General features: G+C 47.6%; 2 protein-coding genes across 7 annotated transcripts in view; both read right to left on the reverse strand.

Moving 5' to 3' along the window:
• LOC133358351 (TPR-containing protein DDB_G0280363-like) overlaps positions 1-15,469 on the reverse strand; it is a 45,477-nt gene extending 30,008 nt beyond the window's left edge. For 5 of the 6 annotated variants that reach the window (XM_061576638.1, XM_061576637.1, XM_061576635.1 and 2 more), the window contains exons 1-2: positions 15,336-15,469; positions 621-690 (exon numbers count right to left, since the gene is read on the reverse strand). The gene's annotated coding sequence lies outside the window, so the exon portion shown is untranslated. Of the gene's footprint in view, positions 1-613; positions 691-15,335 lie in introns of all 6 variants that reach the window. The other variant, XM_061576636.1, reaches the window with a different exon arrangement.
• The window catches only part of LOC133358273 (G protein-activated inward rectifier potassium channel 1-like), a 77,193-nt gene that overhangs the window by 16,533 nt on the left and 41,295 nt on the right, over positions 1-19,365 (reverse strand). The window lies entirely within an intron of this gene.

The following is a 19,365-nucleotide window of genomic DNA, read 5'->3' on the forward strand; positions in this document are numbered from 1 at the left end:
CGTCCCCGCATCACCACGTCCCCGCGTCCCGTGTGACCGAGTGACCAAGTGCCGAGGATCCCATGAGGATTTTCTGAACACACGAACGACGGCCGCCAGCGTCACCACTGGAAAGTGCCATGTGTGCGGGATCGCTACGGACCATCCGGGTCGCGCCGTGAGCGACGATGGCCCTGGCTACCAACCCGCACTATCTTCCACTATCTCCGCGGGCACACGAGAGTAAACATGCCAAGCCGCGTTACGCAAGACCAGTGGGTCCGGCACACCGCACGCAGATACGCACCGCACACACGTTGGCGACCCACACAAACACTGACACACTGCGCGTGTCTGTTAAACTCCATCGGCTCGGTTGAAACGGCAATCCAACGTGCGACTATGCAAGGTGCAGCCCCTGCAAGTGCCCGCTCACGCCAGCTGCTGGCGGAAGGGCCCTCCACCGGAGGGCACTCTAAAGAGGGTGTTTGGTCTCCTCTTCTACGCTGGCCCGACGTGTTGGAAGATGGAGGTGACAGACCCCCAATTTACCCTGCAGGTCGGGACCCCCCGCGACCCCCCCCTACGACCTGCGGGGACCCCCCACCCAACGACCCACCGGGCCCCCACTCACGTTGTACCTCGTGTGGTGTCGGTGTCGCTGCTCACGTGCGTCCTCGCGATGACGTCACAGGCGCTCGTTCGCCCTCCCTGCGAGAGAGACACACACAGTCAGCCACAAAGACAAAGATCACCCCCCCCCCCATAGCCTTCGCAGACTGATGGGGGCAAGGGCTGTTGGCGAGTAGCACCTGTGATTTTTACACATTGCAACCATGTGCTCATTTGAGGCCGAGTCGACCTTGGGGAGGCCCAGACCTCTTTTCCGATAATCGTCACTGATGTTGGCCATGAGAGGGAATCAAACTCGGGTCACCTGGTTCATAGCGCTGCACTACCGCCCCCCACACGCACTCAGCCACACTCACACGCATCATGGGACCCCCCTTGCCAGTATCAAAATGAGAATAGGTTTGACCCTTTCCGGCAATAAAGCAGTTGTGTTAAGATGTTTAAACACCAAACTGAAACCTTTTGCAAGGAATCCTGTCTGCATTAACCACATGTACTTGTGGTGGACATGCAAACAAACCAAAACCATGCTCTGATAGTATCAGAGCATGATGGTGTTTTAACATCTTAACACAACTGTTTTATTATTGCCAAAAAGGGTAAAACCTATTCTTATACACTCACACGCAGTCAGCCACACTCACACAGTCAGCCAATCAAACAACGGCACCACAAACTCTCACAGCAGCCGCGACATCACAAACCAGGAGCACGCACATTACACGTGTCTTCCCCATGTTCGGATTTATTTGGAGTTGGCAGCGAGTGCCGGCGGCGATGGTGCCGGCGTGGCCGGTGATGTTGCCACCACCAACACTGGCACCATCACCGCCTGCACGCAGAGCGGAACGTCGGACATCGTGCCAAACAATACGCGGTACGCGACCCGTTCACGCAGCGGAGAGCTATGCATGGCACAACCGATTGGGGGTGCTGCAAATCAGACGGAAATTACATTCACCTTTCTTGATATAAAATATTTTTTTAAACTTTTTTTAAAAACACGCTTTAATGAAATGTACTGTCCGAGCTGCCCCTCCCCCTGCCCCCTTCCCCCATCGCCCCTCCTTCCACATCCACCGCCCCTCGGCGTGGCTCCCCGAGGCTTGCCGTGACGTGAGTTGAGCGTGGACAATTAGAGCCGTAAACGTGGAAAATTAGAGCCGTAAAAAGATTTTTTTAAATATATATTTTTAATGTTTAATGATAGAATATAGTATTGTCATCGGTATGACATACCTATACCAAGTTTGCAGTCGATACGACATTGGGAAGACGGTAAAAAGTGAGTTACAAGATTTGAGGATACAACAACAGACAGGGAGTTAAATAAAAGCGTGTAAAATGTTAAAAAAAAATATATTTTATATTTTTGTATGATAGAATATAGTCTTGTCATCAGTATGACACAGCTATTTCAAGTTTGCATTCGATAGCACATTGGGAAGTGGGTAAAATGAGAGTTATAAGATTTTTTTTTGGAGGCTACAACAGACGGAGTGAGTTAAATAAAAGCTTGTAAAAACTTAACCCGTAAAAACTAAGTTTTTCACTATAAATCCTTTATATGCGTGGCGGCTAGAGTCCTCTCGTCCTCTGGCTTGAGATGGCTGCCACCTATGGGTCAGATGATTGTCTGCCAGTATTAAACAATTGGTAATTAAATATTTAATTTGTTTTCCCTAAACAGTGTCAAATTTTGGAAAAAAAAATTCACGAACATTAATTGTCTCGCACAACGAGTCTGTGTGCAAAATGTCAGCTCGATTGGATCACGGGAAGTGGGTTAAAAAACGACCGAAAGATTTGCACGGTCGTAAGCAAGCAAGCACGCAAGCAAGCAAGCGAACTTAATATAAAGGATTTAACAAGTAAACCCGTAAAAACAAAGTTTTCACTATAAATCCTTTATATGCGTGGCGGCTAGAGTCCTCTCGTCCTCTGGCTTGAGATGGCTGCAATCTATGGGTCAGATGATTGTCTGCCAGTATTAAGCAATTGGTAATTAAATATTTAATTTGTTTTCCCTAAACAGTGTCAAATTTTGGAAAAAAAATTCACGAACATTAATTGTCTCGCACAACGAGTCTGTGTGCAAAATGTCAGCTCGATCGGATCACGGGAAGTGCGTTAAAAAACGAGCGAAAGATTTGCACGGTCCTAAGCAAGCAAGCAAGCACGCAAGCAAGCGAAGTTAATATAAAGGATTTAAAAAGGGAGACACTCTCACTCGGAACATCGTGGGGCCCTCGGACCGAAGGACTCGGCTCATCCACGCCGGCATGGGGGTGGTGATGGTGGTGCCAGTTCAGTTCCGTGCATGTGTCAAGACCATTGCCTCGTTTAATAAATAAGCCAGATTTTCTCAAACTCTGGGCAAATTATGCGCTTCAAATCGACGCTGCCGTTCGTGTCGTTAGGACGATTATGAAATGTCGACTGTGAGGTCGCCTAGTATGTGGAACTGCCCACCATGGTATCTGCAGCAGTAACACACAAAGATCTCCCCCCCTAAAGGCTCAACAGACTGTTGGTGCAAGTGCTGTTCACGAGCACCTAAGAAGACCGGCACGGCACACAAGGGGGTGGCCAGCGCCACACACCCGACCACCTGTTTCCCCAAGTGCTCATATCTACACACCGGACTCCCGGTGCTAATTTAAGGCCGAGTCGACCTAGCAGAGGCCCAGGGACGGTTCAAATATTCGCTGCTGTTGTGAGCGGGAATCGAACTCGGGTCGCTGGATTCGTAGAGCAGTTGCCACCGCTTCGCACAGTAAGACACATGCACACGGAGATCCCCAATTGATAAGCAAGCGGTAAAGGGGCAGCTCTGCAACTGCTTTGCTCGTGCCACCGCTGGCCCAAGGGCCTCCGCTATAGATGGGGCATTTGGTCTACTCTTCAGCGCTGACATTGTTGGAAGAGGTGGGAGTTACCCACACTTGATACCACCACACACGACCTGCCACAGACTGCGGTGAACCCATGTATACTGACCAGGGAGGACAGAGGTGGGAGGTTTGTAGAAATTTGCCACCCCCCCCACCCTCGTTTCGACCGACGATCTCTGGATCGCAGGTCCAGCGCGCCCGGTAAACGACGACGACCACACCAGCACCGTGGCGGCTTTAACCGATCGGTGTGCCGAGATTTATTTATTATGACCGCGCGCGTTCGACCCAGGAAAGCCTCGCCGAGTCTCAACATTCTTTGTCAGGACGGTCCCGCGAAAGATGTCGCGGTCGGAGGCGATTCATTTCCCCCGTAGATTCACGACCGGCTAACTTGGGCTGCCGTTTTCCAAACGTAGCAAATTTGGAGCTTGACGTCGGCACACACTGGCCCCGCTCGTGCCAACGGCAAAACCACCAAAGACGGTCGCCGGCATGCGCTGCTTCTGTGGCCGTCTGGAACGCTCCTCTCCTTCCGATATCAGGAAGCCGGTGTGAGCTGTGCACTTTGTAAATCATCATCTAGATTGACAAAATCATTTCCTGAGAACTGGTTTTTGTGTGTTCGTTTGATGTCTTTTCCCCGCACCTACGATTAGTGCAGTTGGCTACGCACGGTGCGAAAGAAGTTCAACATACAACTCAACAAATTCGTCAAAAACACTTGTGTGTGTGGCCTTTAAAAGTAGTGTATCGTAGGTGACATTTCAGGCAATAGCCCTTCTTCACAGCACAGAGGCCAGAGGGGTCAAGTGGCTCAGAGGTTTGGAGTGGCTCTGCGGCGAAGAAGGTTCAGTGCACGAAACGTCAACTATTGTTTGTTTGAAGGCCTACACGCACGCACATACACGCGGCATTGACACGGGTCATAGTTTTTTTATAATTTGAGCTTGTCCACCACTGCCAACACAGAATCAAGAGTCTTTATTTATCTTTACTTGGCTGCATCGGCCGGACGATTTGTCAAAAGAAACCTGCTGCAAATGATGGCACGGGACCATTGAACGGAGACAAGGGGGGGGGGAGTGCCAATCCACAAATCAGTCGCCTAGGATATACAGACACTTGCACACGGGGGGGGTGGGCTGTGCCCCCCACAACTGAGGACACGCTCCTGCTGCAGCTGCATTCATTATAAAAACACGGGGGGGGGGGCACCTCGCCATCAAACATATTTTCGGTATGGAAGCCGCCCAATCAGCCCCCCACCCCATCAGCCCCCCCCCCCACCCCATTAGCCCCCCTCCCACCCATTCAAGACAATTGGTACCCAGGCCACCCCCCAAAACCAGCATCCCCACTCCCACCCCCCCTCCCTCCCCGAAGTTACCAAGCCCACCAAACAGAGCGCTTGCTGTACCCGATATTATTCGTTGTAGCTTTTGTCAGTTTGGTGACGAACCCAGGATGGCACCCAATGCCCCCCACCCTCTCTCTCGTCGTGGTCTCTGTGGAGTTCTCTCTCCTGGCTCCGCCAAAAAAAAAACCCTACGCGGACAGACATCACGCGCATAGGTCAGGCACGTCAGTCCACTGCTGGATGAACGCCTCCTCAAAAAGCTGGGTCTGTCGCGAGGCACATTCGATCAAACTTCACGGTGGTTACTGCAGGTTGGGACACCGATTTATATCCAAAGTAGAAACCCCCCATCTTCTCTTAACGACGATAATTATTGATTCCACTCAACTGGTCATTAAGCGACTCGGTTGTAAAGCGAGTATAGGAAACACGTTCAAGGCTTAATTCGTTCCGATACCATCGAAAGTTGCCCCCTTTATCAACCCAAAATACTTACTTTATATTTACACAATTGATATTATTCAATGCATTCATTAATATTTGCTGTATCTACAACAGCCCGTCGTTAACAGGGGAATGGTTGGAAAGCGAACACACTATGCAGGTACTACAATATACACTACACTATACACTACACTATACACTACACTACAATATACACTACACTATACACTACAATATACACGACTATACACTACACATTGGGCTCTATGGGGGCCCATCGTGAAGCGATTAGTCGTTAACAGGAGTGACCGTGAAGAGGGGTTCTGCTGTATATATTTTTTACATAGACACGTTACATTTTTGCACGGGATTATGATACCGTTGAGAACCCACTGAAATTAAACGACCCCAGTTAATAATTAATACCCAGCACAGCCGACTCTGGCTCAGCACAAGAGATCAATTCCTGGTCGGTGATCGACTCGGCCAATCATCACGACCATCCTTCTTGCAGGTTCCTAAAACGGGAAGAGTTACTTCGACCCAAGTCAACAACGCTTGCGTTTACAGACAAACGCATGGCTTCCTGCCATAGCAACGTGGACTTTCCACCAACGATTCGAGGCTGCCAAGAAGCAGATGGGTAGGGGGATGTGGGTGGTTGGGGGGGGGGGATTATTACATTTGTCAATGCTACTTTTTTATGCTTGGCAGCAGGTTTAATGGACCACACCCTGCTGCAGATATATCTAGAGGAGTTGAAACCGGTCCAAGGTTTGCGTTCCGTTCATTGTGCAACATCACAAACTACTTTTGTCCTGGCCCAAAGGTCCCGAACGACAATTGGTCCGCCACAAACAGCACTCTCGAAGGCGTAAATGGTAAGAGTCACCGTACTGAGCATTATGACGGATTTTTTTCGCCGTCTTGAAAACAAAAGTCCGGTAAGTGTGCGTGGGTTAGTGTGCACGCATGCGTCCGCGCGTGTGTACAAGTATGGCGCGGTGCTGGCCACCCACCCCCTTCCGTGTGCCGTGCCAGCCTTCATAGGTGCTCGCTAACCAGCACTTGCTCCTAGTGTCCATTAAAGCTCCACGGGTGACCTTTGTCTTTGTGAGTATGTGTATGCTAGTGTGCGTGTTAGTACGTCTCTGCGTCCGGCGCGTGTAAGCAAGCGCCTTGTGCGCAAAAGGCCGAACGTAACTTTATCGACACCGGGCACGACAACGGCGGGCGGCGCTCTGCGGGGGCATCCTCCAATCCGGCGAGTCCGGTGATCCGTTTCCGAGTGGCACCGGTAGGGAGCCAGCAGCAGCACCGGCGGCGGCGGGCTCCGGCGTCATCGCATGCGCGCGCTTTAATCCGCCGGTGAGCCGGAGGCCTATTTCCGTTTCGTCGTTTCATTTACGCAGAGCAGAGGTCGCAAACGGGTTTTGATTCCTTACCCGTATCCGGCCGTACCCGCACCGGGCCGGGTACGGTACGGGTATCGGGTACCTGATTGCGACCTCTGGGATGAAGCTATGTTGCAGGCGCGGGTGGGTTGATTCTAGGAACTTGAATTGTGAGAAGAGACAAGACGTTGGGAAATGAGTGACAAACGGTGACTCACCAGTGACTCACGGCCTACCCGTACCCGGCCGCACCAAGGTCGCAAACGGGTACCCGTACCCGGGTATCGGGTAGGGTACGGGTATCGGGTACCCGGTTGCGACCTCTGACGCGGAGCCCGCCCGCAATTTACCGAGACGACGCTTCGACAAACTGCAATGGACGGCGGTCGGACACGCGGGGGGGCTCCTCGTCAACGCCAACAACATCGCGATGGCGGGAGGGGGGGGCCGGCACAACTCCACAGCGGCCGTCAACGATTGTTGAACGGAGGGCAGCCTCCACCCCCGCTGCTCTAGCTTCACAATCCCCTTGGCACTTCACATTAATAATCGTCACCGTTTAGCCATGATCAATCCACTGCTGGATGAAATCCCCCCCCCCTCCCCTCCCCGACCGCTCGTCACCTCCTCTAGCACCGTCATGCAAAGCAACACGGGGCACTTGGGGACTGATTTTAGCACTCGCTCGGGACTCGCTCCACGCTGTGACTGTGGAATTATTATAATGAAGAGGCCTTTTTTTCAATCCACTGCTAGAGGAGGACGCCTCCCCGTGCCCGGGCCAGTCATCGTGGGTCCGGTGAATGCGGTGCCGAGGATCAACTTGGACATCGCTCGCCACCGACGTTATCCGTGTCGGTAACACAGATTAGTCCAGTGTGCCAACTACAGCACCACTACACCACAAAGACAAAGACCCCCGGTATAGCCTTCACAGTGTTGGGGCAAGTGCTGTTAGCGAGCGCCTATGAAGGCGAGGGGGCGGGGTGGCCAACACCACGCCCAGCCGCCTTTGTCTCCCCAGTGACGATGTTTACTACACACCGCACCAGGTACTCATTTGAGGCTGAGTCGACCTAGGGGAGGCCCATGACCGGTTCAGATAATCGTCACTGGTGTTGGCACGTGAGCGGGAATCGAACTCGGGTCGCCAGGTTCGTAGCACGCTAACCACTACGCTACTGCTCCCCCACTACACTACACATTCGTACATAAATACACATTGAAAAGGCACATACGCACTTGAATTACACACGCACTACAAAAACAAACACATACCAAACTTAACGTTCACACATATACACAAACGCAAATTACTTAAACATACACACACCCAAAGGCAAAAAAAAGCAAAACTAAGATATCACGTGTTGTTGTTGTTGTCAGTTGTTGTTGTTGTGTGCCGTGTACGTGTTGTTCCCTTGACGCACACACAATAACACGGGCAACAATAACAACAACACAACAGCCGCCATTCACAGCCCAGTGAGGCCGACGTCACCCCTGCAGTGCTTGTGCCAGGCTGGGTGCACACACCACAAAAACATACGTCATGCACATGCAGTACTCGTATATAAATCACACACACACACTTCTATATTGTACACACACAACAGACACAATGAACACTCACACCACATGATTCGCATTATACTGTACACACCTTTACCACACACATCACATGTGAATGCACACACCACAAAAAAACATACGTTATACACATGCAGTACTCGTTTCTAAATCACACACACACACTTCTATATTGTACACACACCACACACGCACATGTTTCAATATACACATGCACACACATGCACTTATACTGTATACACACACAACGTACCACACACACACAAACACACACACATGCAATAAAGACAAATCTCCCACCCACCCGAATAGCCTAGACAAACAGTTTGGGCAAGTGTTGTTAGCGAGCACCTACTGATACAGCAGGTCAGCATGGCGAACGAGCTCGCCAGGGCGACCAGCATCACACATTATAAACACGGACACACACACACACGTACACTGCGCAACACAAAGGGACACACATACACCACACACACAAAACAAACACACAATCAAAATCATCAACATGCAAATTGGCCAAACGCCATCCCAAGGGAGAGGCAGGATGCTTTAAGAGATCGAGTCTTGAGACTCGATGAGATGTTTTCCCGAACAAATAAATGACATCATTATATATAAACCACACACACACACGTGCACACACACACGTGCACACACACACACACTCGCCACACAATAGGCCTGGCGTTCATCACAGCGGCCCTTTGTTGCACGAGACCCTCTGCTCCTGGTGCAGTTATTAAACTACAGACTGTGACTACACAAAGACAAAGATCCCCCCCCACCACCACCACCGTGTAGCCTCAACAGACTGTCGGGGCAAGTGCTGTTAGCGAGCAGCACCTACGAAGGCCGGCACGGCACACGGTTGAGGTGTGGGGGTGGGCCAGCAACCACGCCCGACCGCCTTTGTCTCCCCCAGTGACGATGTTTACACACCGCACCCAGGCACTCATTCTGAGGCCGAGTCGACCTAGGGGAGGCCCAGGACCGGTTCGAACATTCCCCAACGTTAGTGTTCGTGAGCATAAATCTTACTCGGGTGGCTGGGTTCGAGTGTTAAAAGCAACACTACCGCTTCCCACTCACAGAATCTCTGGTGTGTGCGTTATTCGGACACACACACTGCAATTATGTATACAGTATACGCGTGTGGTTTTCTACAACACAATCATTACACAAACACGTGTACGAGTGTGGTTGTGTACAACACAATCATTACACAAACACGTGTACCAGTGTGGTTGTGTACAACACAATCATTACACAAACACGTGTACCAGTGTGGTTGTGTACAACACAATCATTACACAAACACGTGTACGAGTGTGGTTGTGTACAACACAATCATTACACAAACACGTGTACGAGTGTGGTTGTGTACAACACAATCATTGCACAAACACGTGTACAAGTGTGGCTGTGTATAAGAATGTATATGCACCACGTTAGTACACACAGTTATGGCCTTTGTGCGTGTGTGCGTACACTGTGTGGATATAGGAACAGCGTGTACATAAGTACTTTACGGTTCTGGCAGTGGCCCGAATAAAATCTGCACAGCACACACACGACAGTCTCTGTCTACAGCACAGCAAACACATTACACAAACTCACTAAAACATTACACTACACACACACTCACTAAAACATTACACTACACACACAAACTCACTAACGCATTACACTACACACACACTCACTAAAACATCACACTACACACAAACACTTACTAAAACATTACACACACACTCACTAAAACATTACACTACACACACAAACTCACTAAAACATTACACTACACACACAAACTCACTAAAACATTACACTACACACACACTCACTAAAACATTACACTACAAACACACTCACTAAAACATTACACTACACACACACACTCACTAAAACATTACACTACACACACACACTCACTAAAACATTACACTACACACACACACTCACTAAAACATTACACTACACACACACACTCACTAAAACATTACACTACACACACACTCACTAAAACATTACACTACACACACACTCACTACAACATTACACTACACACTTATACACTACAACATTACACTAGACACACTCACTAAAACATTACACTACACACACACTCACTACAACATTACACTACACACTTATACACTACAACATTACACTAGACACACTCACTAAAACATTACACTACACACACACACTCACTAAAACATTACACTACACACACTCACTCAAACATTACACTACACACACACACTAAAACATCATACTACACACTCACTAAAACATTACACTACACACACACACTCACTAAACATTACACTACACTACACACACTAAAACATTACACTACACACACACACTCAATAAAACATTACACTACACACTTACTCACTAAAACATTACACTACACACACACTTACTAAAATATTACACTACACACACACTACAACATTACACTACACACACTCACTAAAACATTACACTACACACACACACTCACTAAAACATTACACTACACACACACTCACTAAAACATTACACTACACACACAAACTCACTAACACATTACACTACACACACACACTCACTAAAACATTACACTACACACACACTCACTAAAACATTACACTACACACACACACTCACTAAAACATTACACTACACACACACACTCACTAAAACATTACACTACACACACACACTCACTAAAACATTACACTACACACACACTCACTAAAACATTACACTACACACACACACTCACTAAAACATTACACTACACACACACACTCACTAAAACATTACACTACACACACACTCACTAAAACATTACACTACACACACACACTCACTAAAACATTACACTACACACACTCACTACAACATTACACTACACTCACTCACTAAAACACTACACACTCACTACAACATTACACTACACACACACACTCACTAAAACATCACACTACACACTCACTACAACATTACACTACACACTCACTAAACATTACACTACACACACACACTCACTCAAACATTACACTACACACACACATTCACTAAAACATCACACTACACACTCACTAAAATATTACACTACACACACACACTCACTACAACATTACACTACACACACACACACTCACTAAATATTACACTACACACACACACTCACTAAACATTACACTACACATACACACGCTCACTAAACATTACACTACACACACACTCACTCACTAAACATTACACTACACACACACTCACTAAAACATTACACTACACACACACTCACTAAAACATTACACTACACACTCACTAAAACACTACACACACACTCACTAAACATTACACTACACACACTCACTAAAACATTACACTACACACACTCACTAAAACATTACACACACACTCACTAAAACATTACACTACACACTCACTAAAACATTACACTACACACAAACACTCACTAAAACATCACACTACCACACTCACTAAAACATTACACTACACACTCACTAAAACATTACACTACACACACACACTCACTAAAACATTACACTACACACACACACTCACTAAAACATTACACTACACACACACTCACTAAAACATTATACTACACACACTCACTAAAACATTACACACACACTCACTAAAACATTACACACACACTCACTAAAACATTACACACACACTCACTAAAACATTACACACACACTCACTAAAACATTACACACACACTCACTAAAACATTACACACACACTCACTAAAACATTACACTACACTACACACACTAAAACCTTAAGCTACACGCACACACTAAAACACTACACTACACACACACTCACTAAAACATTACACTACACACACTCACTCACTAAAACATTACACTACACACACTCACTCAAACATTACACTACACACACACACTAAAACATCACACTACACACTCACTAAAACATTACACTACACGCACACACTCACTACAACATTACACTACATGCACACACTCACTACAACATTACACTACACACACACACTCACTACAACATTACACTACACACACACTCACTACATTACACTACACACACACTCACTACAACATTACACTACACACACACTCACTAAAACATTACACTACACTCACACACTCACTACAGCATTACACTACACACACTCTCTAAAACACTACACGCACACACTCACTACAACATTACACTACACTCACTCACTAACACATTACACTACACACACACTCACTAAAATATTACACTACACACACACTCGCTAAAACATTACACTACACACACACTACAACATTACACTACACACACTCACTAAAACATTACACTACACACACACACTAAAACACTACACTACACACACACTCACTAAAACACTACACTACACATACACACTCACTACAACATTACACTACACTTACACACTCACTACAACATTACACTACACACACTCACTAAAACACTACACACACACTCACTAAAACATTACACTACACACACACACTCACTAACTCACTAAAACACTACACACTCACTAAAACATTACACTACACACACACTAAAACATTACACTACACACACTCACTAAAACATAGCACTACACACACACTCACTAAACATTACACTACACACACACTCACTAAAACATTACACTACACACACACTCACTAAAACATTACACTACACACACACTCACTAAAACATTACACTACACACACACTCACTAAAACATTACACTACACACACTCACCAAAACATTACACTACACACACACTCACTACAACATTACACTACACACAACAACCACTCACGAGAAGAATACACTGCATACACCACACACTAAAACATCACAACACACACACACTGCTACACATTACAGCATTAACCCACACACTACTCCACACTAAGATACAACGAACACCATACACCAGACAGCACATCACAACCACGCACAAAAAAACATTCCACACATCACACAACGTACAATATAAATATTACACACTTCGAAAAAATTGGCAGGCATAGTACAATATAACTACACACAACCACACTCACTAAAACATTACGGCATAACACACGGCGCACACACACTAGACACACTAAAACTAAAAGTACGTAACACAATAAAACATCAGGACACTAAAACATTTCAACACGCATACCACAACATAACCCAAACGCAAACCTACAACCACCCGCACACACACACCAAGCACCACATCCAACACAGCACACACACACAAAGAAATGATTGCCCGCCACAATCACACGTGTCCTCTCCTCCCTCCTCCTCCTGAAGTCCCACACCGGTCTCCCGCCGTGACCCACATCACTCACTCTCTCTCTCGCGCTCTCGCCTTCATAGTGGGCGGGGGGGGGGGGCAAATACATATCGAGTACATCCAACGTTCCCGCGACGAGTCCGTGTACATCCCACATCAAATCCCATTCCGACCGCCCCACCACTACAAGCTCCCCGTCTCCGTGTTGTGGGTGGGCGCCACTTGGGAACGACCGTGAGAAGACGCACGCACGCGGATGACTGGATGAACAAAACCCCGGTGTCCACGTTACTGTGACGAGGCCGCATACATCCTCCCGACCGCTCCCCGTGTCTCACTTGGGACACGGGAACTCGAGATCCGTGGAGTTGGCGGGGGGTGCGAAACGGGCCGGTGTTTGGCACTCCGTGACAAAGACGGCCGGGTCTCCCGTTAACTCTGCCGATGATGGAGATAGCGATTATGATGGCGATTGAGGATTGTGATAATGATCGTGGTGGTGAAGATTGTGATGACGGTGGTGGTGGGTGGCCATGGTGGTAATGAAGATCGTGATTGTGATCATGGTGGCGATGATAACGATGATAGTGGTGGGCGTACGGGCATGTGAAGTTTGCGCGCATAATGGAGGCGTTGATGGCAATGATGGTTGTGAGGGTAATGATGAGAAAGATATGTGGTGGTTTTGAGGGTGATGATCGTGATTGACGATGAAGCCAGTGATGTTGATAATTATTGCGAGGATAGTAATGATGATTGTGACGACGATGATGGCGGTGCTTCACGATTTTGACGAGTATGGTGATGATTCATGTTGGAGATATGATTGTGTTCATGATGATGACGGCAGCAATAATGACGCTGATCGTGATGGAGATCATTATCTATGAGTGCGTTGATGTGTCTCTGATTACTTTCGTGATGACGTCGGTACTGTAATGATGTGGGATCGCCTTACTTCTGCGAATGATGCTGACTACAACGACAATGCTGCCGTTGCTGCCGATTATCATGCTTCTAAATCTGCTCAATGCTCCCAATGATGATGACGACGACGCTGGCGATGGTGTGGGTTAAGCTGCTGCCGATGATTAGGGTGATGCCGATTGTACTGCCGATGCTAATGCTAATGCCATCGCAGTTTCCGCTACTGTTGCTACTGTCGCTGCTACCGGATTCACGACAAATGCCACGAATTCTCCGTGCAAGAACCTCGCCCTCCCCAAAAAAAAAAATAATTTCCCTCGGGACCTTCCAACCCCACCCCCCCCTACACCGCCTCGCTCCGCCGGGCAAGGGCGAGCCTTGAGCCGCGGGAAATCCAGCCTAGGCGGGGGGGCTCGAGCGGATTACCCGGGACACTAGGCCTCGACTCCCCAACAAACAACCGACGGTGTTGACCGAAACACAGCAACGCCAACGACGGCAAATCAACTCCGCCCTCGGATAAAACAACTCGCAACCCACAACATCTCCCCCCGCCGCCAGCCGAGTGGAAGTGAGATGAAGTTGGGAGAAGGGAAGAGGAGGAGGAGGCGGGCGGGCGGCCGCCGCGGGCTCCGCGTGGCCCAGTGCGGACGGCGCTGAGGGGGGGTCCTCGAAACGCCGCGGCCACGGACAACCCAGGAATCCTCAGGGGCCTGGCAAGAGATAGGGGGGTAGCCGAAGGAGGAGTTTGGGGGGGGCCCTTTCAAGCGATAGCCCCGGGGACCCCCCTTACCGGGCCGAGGGGACTGCCCGAAGCGCAGTCCAACACCACCGCTGCCGACACCGCCGCCACAGTCGCTCATGGCCGCGTCGCCTCCTACTCCTCCTCCCCCCACCCCCAACTACCCCCACCCACTCCCGCCCGCTGAAGTGGAGACGTCACCGGAACTTCGATTCTGTGGATCGAGGGTTTTGTTATTTTGAAGGCGATTCCACGAACGTCTCTGTCCACCCCACCGCCACTGTCCCCGAACACAAAAAAGTGTCGAGGTTCGATTCCCCGTGAATCGTTTTTGTTTTAAAAGATAAAAATAGAATCGAAGGGCGCGGTATGTTCGATTTTTTGTTTCAATTTTGGGGAATCGATTCGTTGTGGATTGCACTATGTAACACAATTTTTGTTCCTGGGAACTAAGTGTTCTGTTTTTATTGTTTATGCCTCAAAAGTATAGAAAATGGCTATTATTCCCCGCAAAACTTAGCTTTTGTGACCAGGACTTTGCGTGAAAGAATGACACAAATGCACACGTTTTCTCATTGAAAATAGGAACATTTCAAAATATCAATATCCTGGTCACAAAAGCAAAGTTTGTGGGAGAATAATAGAAATTTTCTGTACTTTGGAGACATAAGCAATTAGGAAATAACACTTACTACCCAGGAACAAAAAAAAATTGTTACACAGTGTTATCAAAGTGACCAAGTAACCAGAATCAGAATATTTATTTATACTCCAAGGAATCCGATTAGCTATTAAGCTCTTTCTTTTAGCCAGATGTCCAGAAGGGTCACGGGGTCAGAACGTTACCACAACAATTAAAAAAACAACACGATATGAGTGCAAAATATAGAAAATGGTAAACAAAACACTTAACATAAACAAATAACACTGAACTATATTCTTTGCAACTTACCAGGTAAAATGCCACTGAGTTTACTTATTTTTCAGAAGCGACCTGGCCACAAATGACAGCCAATTAATTCTAGATTTGAAGCTTTCGTGACTGCAAGGATTCATACTCTTGTTTTTTTTTCGGTAAAGTCACGTGAGTAAAAAATAAAATAAAATAAATGAAAACAACTAAATTAAATGACGACGTTTCGGGCGCAACACAAGCGTCCGTCATCAGGGGGAAAAGCATGGTCCGCTGCTGAGGCAGACTGTTTTAAAGGGTGTGAAATGTGTGTAGCCCAAGGGTCATTGTTCTGTCCTTACAGGACGAAGGGTCAAGCCGTGCAAGGGGGGCAGCCGGGGGTCGGATTAAGTCGTGGGGGGCCTTTAGGGGCTGCAGCGTTCCCACCTACCGAAAAAAACAAAGAGTATGACAGCCAATTAACCTTATTCACAAATGTCTGCCCGTCACCTCTACAGAAAACAACGCAAGCTGTTGTTTTAGAACAGGGGTGGGGAACCTTTTTTCTGCCAAGGGCCATTTCGATATTTATGACATCATTTGCGGGCCATACAAAATTATCAACTTAAAAATTAGCCCGTTATATTTGGTCAAACATTTAAATAACTCGCCCCTAATGTGATGGCTGGAACGGCTTCTCTTTGGCGAGGCGTGTGATGTTAGCTGGTATTGATGATGTTGCTGCTACTCGCAACTGCTTTTCCAGGTTTGCTCCGAGATTTATTGAATTTCGAGTCCCGCCTGCAGTTGCCTTGGCAGGGCCACACCAAATGATTTCGCGGGCCTTGTACGGCCCACGGGCCGGACGTTCCCCACCCCTGGTTTACCACATCCCATCAGCCACACGGCCTTCCTTCTGGGAATGTACAATGTCCGCAGCATTGGTTCAATACGAGAAGACCTCTAAACGTGTTTTGACATTCCGTGTCCCATTGTCAAGCTCGAGTCAGGCTCGCATGAACCAATGCTGGTAAAACTGCTGGATGTTAAAGACAAAAACTGGTTTTGACATTCAGTGTTTCATCAGTAGAGTCAGACTAGCTTGAAACAATGCTGGTAAAACTGCCAGATGTTATAGGCAAGAGCGTGTTTTGATATTCACTGTCTCATCAGCAGTCAGACTCGCATGAACCAATGCTGGTAAAACTGCCAGATGTTATAGGCAAAGAGTAGTTTTGACATTCAGTGTCTCATCAGAAAAATCAGGTTCGCCTGAGCCAATGCTGGTAAAACTGCCAGATGTTATAGGCAAGAAGTGGTTTTGACATTCAGTGTATCATCAGTATAGTCAGACTAGCTTGGAACAATGCTGGTAAATCTGCCAGATGTTATAGGCAAGAGCTGGTTTCGACATTCAGTGTCTCATCAGCAGAGCCAGACTCGCTTGAGCCAATGCTGGTAAAACTGCGAGATGTTATAGGCAAAAACTGGTTTCGACATTCAGTGTATCATCAGCAGAGTCAGACTCGTGTAGCGTGTGTCATTTCGGAGGCACACACACTGTTCAGCGGAGGCAATTCTTTATTAATAAACAACCAACTGATCACCGGGTTCTATTATCAAGTGTGGCTATTCTGCCCTATACCGGTCACTGTGTGTGTGAGTTAGCTAGCGAACGGGTCTGTAGATCACACGCTACAGAACCCACGATTTCCAGCTAAGGGGCCGTCCATAAATGACGTCACGCACCTGGGAGGGGGGGGGGGTCAGACATTTGTGACGATGTGTGACGAGGGGGGGGGGGTGAGAAATGTGACGTCACATCAAAATGCGCAACTTTAAAATAATATAGACAACACGTTCTACTTCATTAAATAGACTTCATAATAAATGTTTTCTCCTACAACATCAGAGTGCAGCGCCGAATTAAATACGCACACCAATAACAATAGTTTAAAGCGATTTGAAGCATGTTTTATTATGGGGGGGTTTGGCAGAGCTTTGTGACGTCATATTTGAGGGGGGGGGTCTGACTTTTTTAGACGGCGCGTGACGAGGGGGGGGGGGGGTCAAAAAATTGTCCAAAATCGCGTGACGTCATTTATGGACGGCCCCTACCCCCTCGGCGCCCCCCCCTTTATCCCCTCGCCCCGCCCTCTACCACGCCCCCTGCTGCGTCCCGACCTGAGCTCTCCGCTCCCGGTCACGTGTCCTTCCAACCCACCAATGGAGGCTCTCCCAGTGCTCAGCGTCCATTCCCCCACTGTGACTGGCGCAACAGCGGGGAGACCACGTGATCGTGTCTCTACAATCTTGATTTGAAGCTTTCGTGACTGCAGGAATCTATACTCTTTGGTTCTTTCGGTGACGTCACGTAGGTAGAAATTAAATAATTCACGCGATGAACCAATGATGGTCAAACTGCCAGATGTTATAGGCAAGGAGTGGTTTTGACATTCAGTGTATCATCACTAGAGTCAGGCTTGCTTGAAGGTTCGCTCGCTTTTTCCGGTCAACCGCTGTTGATTTCCCCACAAAGCAGTGGCGGCTCCTGCAAAATCTCTCAGGGGGGGCAAATGTCTGGATGATTGATAATGATAAGGTCCACCCATGCAATGGATAAATTAACAGCTTAAGCATGTAAAGGCAACTTCACTTCTTTAATATTAATGAAAAATAAAGTGACTCTTACAATACATCTTGTTTGTTTCTATACTCACTATTAACACAATCCACTCAAGTTAATTTTATTAAGGATTCCACTAGGTGGCGACAAATTATATTGTTGGATGAAACGTGCTTACGTATGATGACGTAAGCACGTTAGGGCGAGCCCTCCCGGAAGCCATAGAGAATGCATTGGAGCGCCCGCCGTTCGAAAAAAAACATCTTTGAATGTAAGTCTATGGGGCCACTCGGGGCGATTCTCAGCCGGAGTGAAATCGCCCAAAAAAAGGCGGTACTCCACAGAACGTGACATGACGCTGATTGGACTATATCCAGAGGCACAGTGACGGCTAGCGTGACTCTGTGGTTGAATGACATTGGTGGTGCGTCGCCCAATCGCCCTAATGAAGAAACCGCCCCTGCTATACTCTTTGGTTCTTTCGGTAAAGTCACGTAGGTAGAAATAAAATAATTCACGCGATGAACCAATGCTGGTAAAACTGCCGGATGTTATAGGCAAGG

The sequence above is a fragment of the Lethenteron reissneri genome, chromosome 61 (assembly GCF_015708825.2).
Source record: "Lethenteron reissneri isolate LAM-NWPU_2019-01 chromosome 61, ASM1570882v1, whole genome shotgun sequence".
NCBI classification, from domain to species: Eukaryota; Metazoa; Chordata; class Hyperoartia; order Petromyzontiformes; family Petromyzontidae; genus Lethenteron; species Lethenteron reissneri.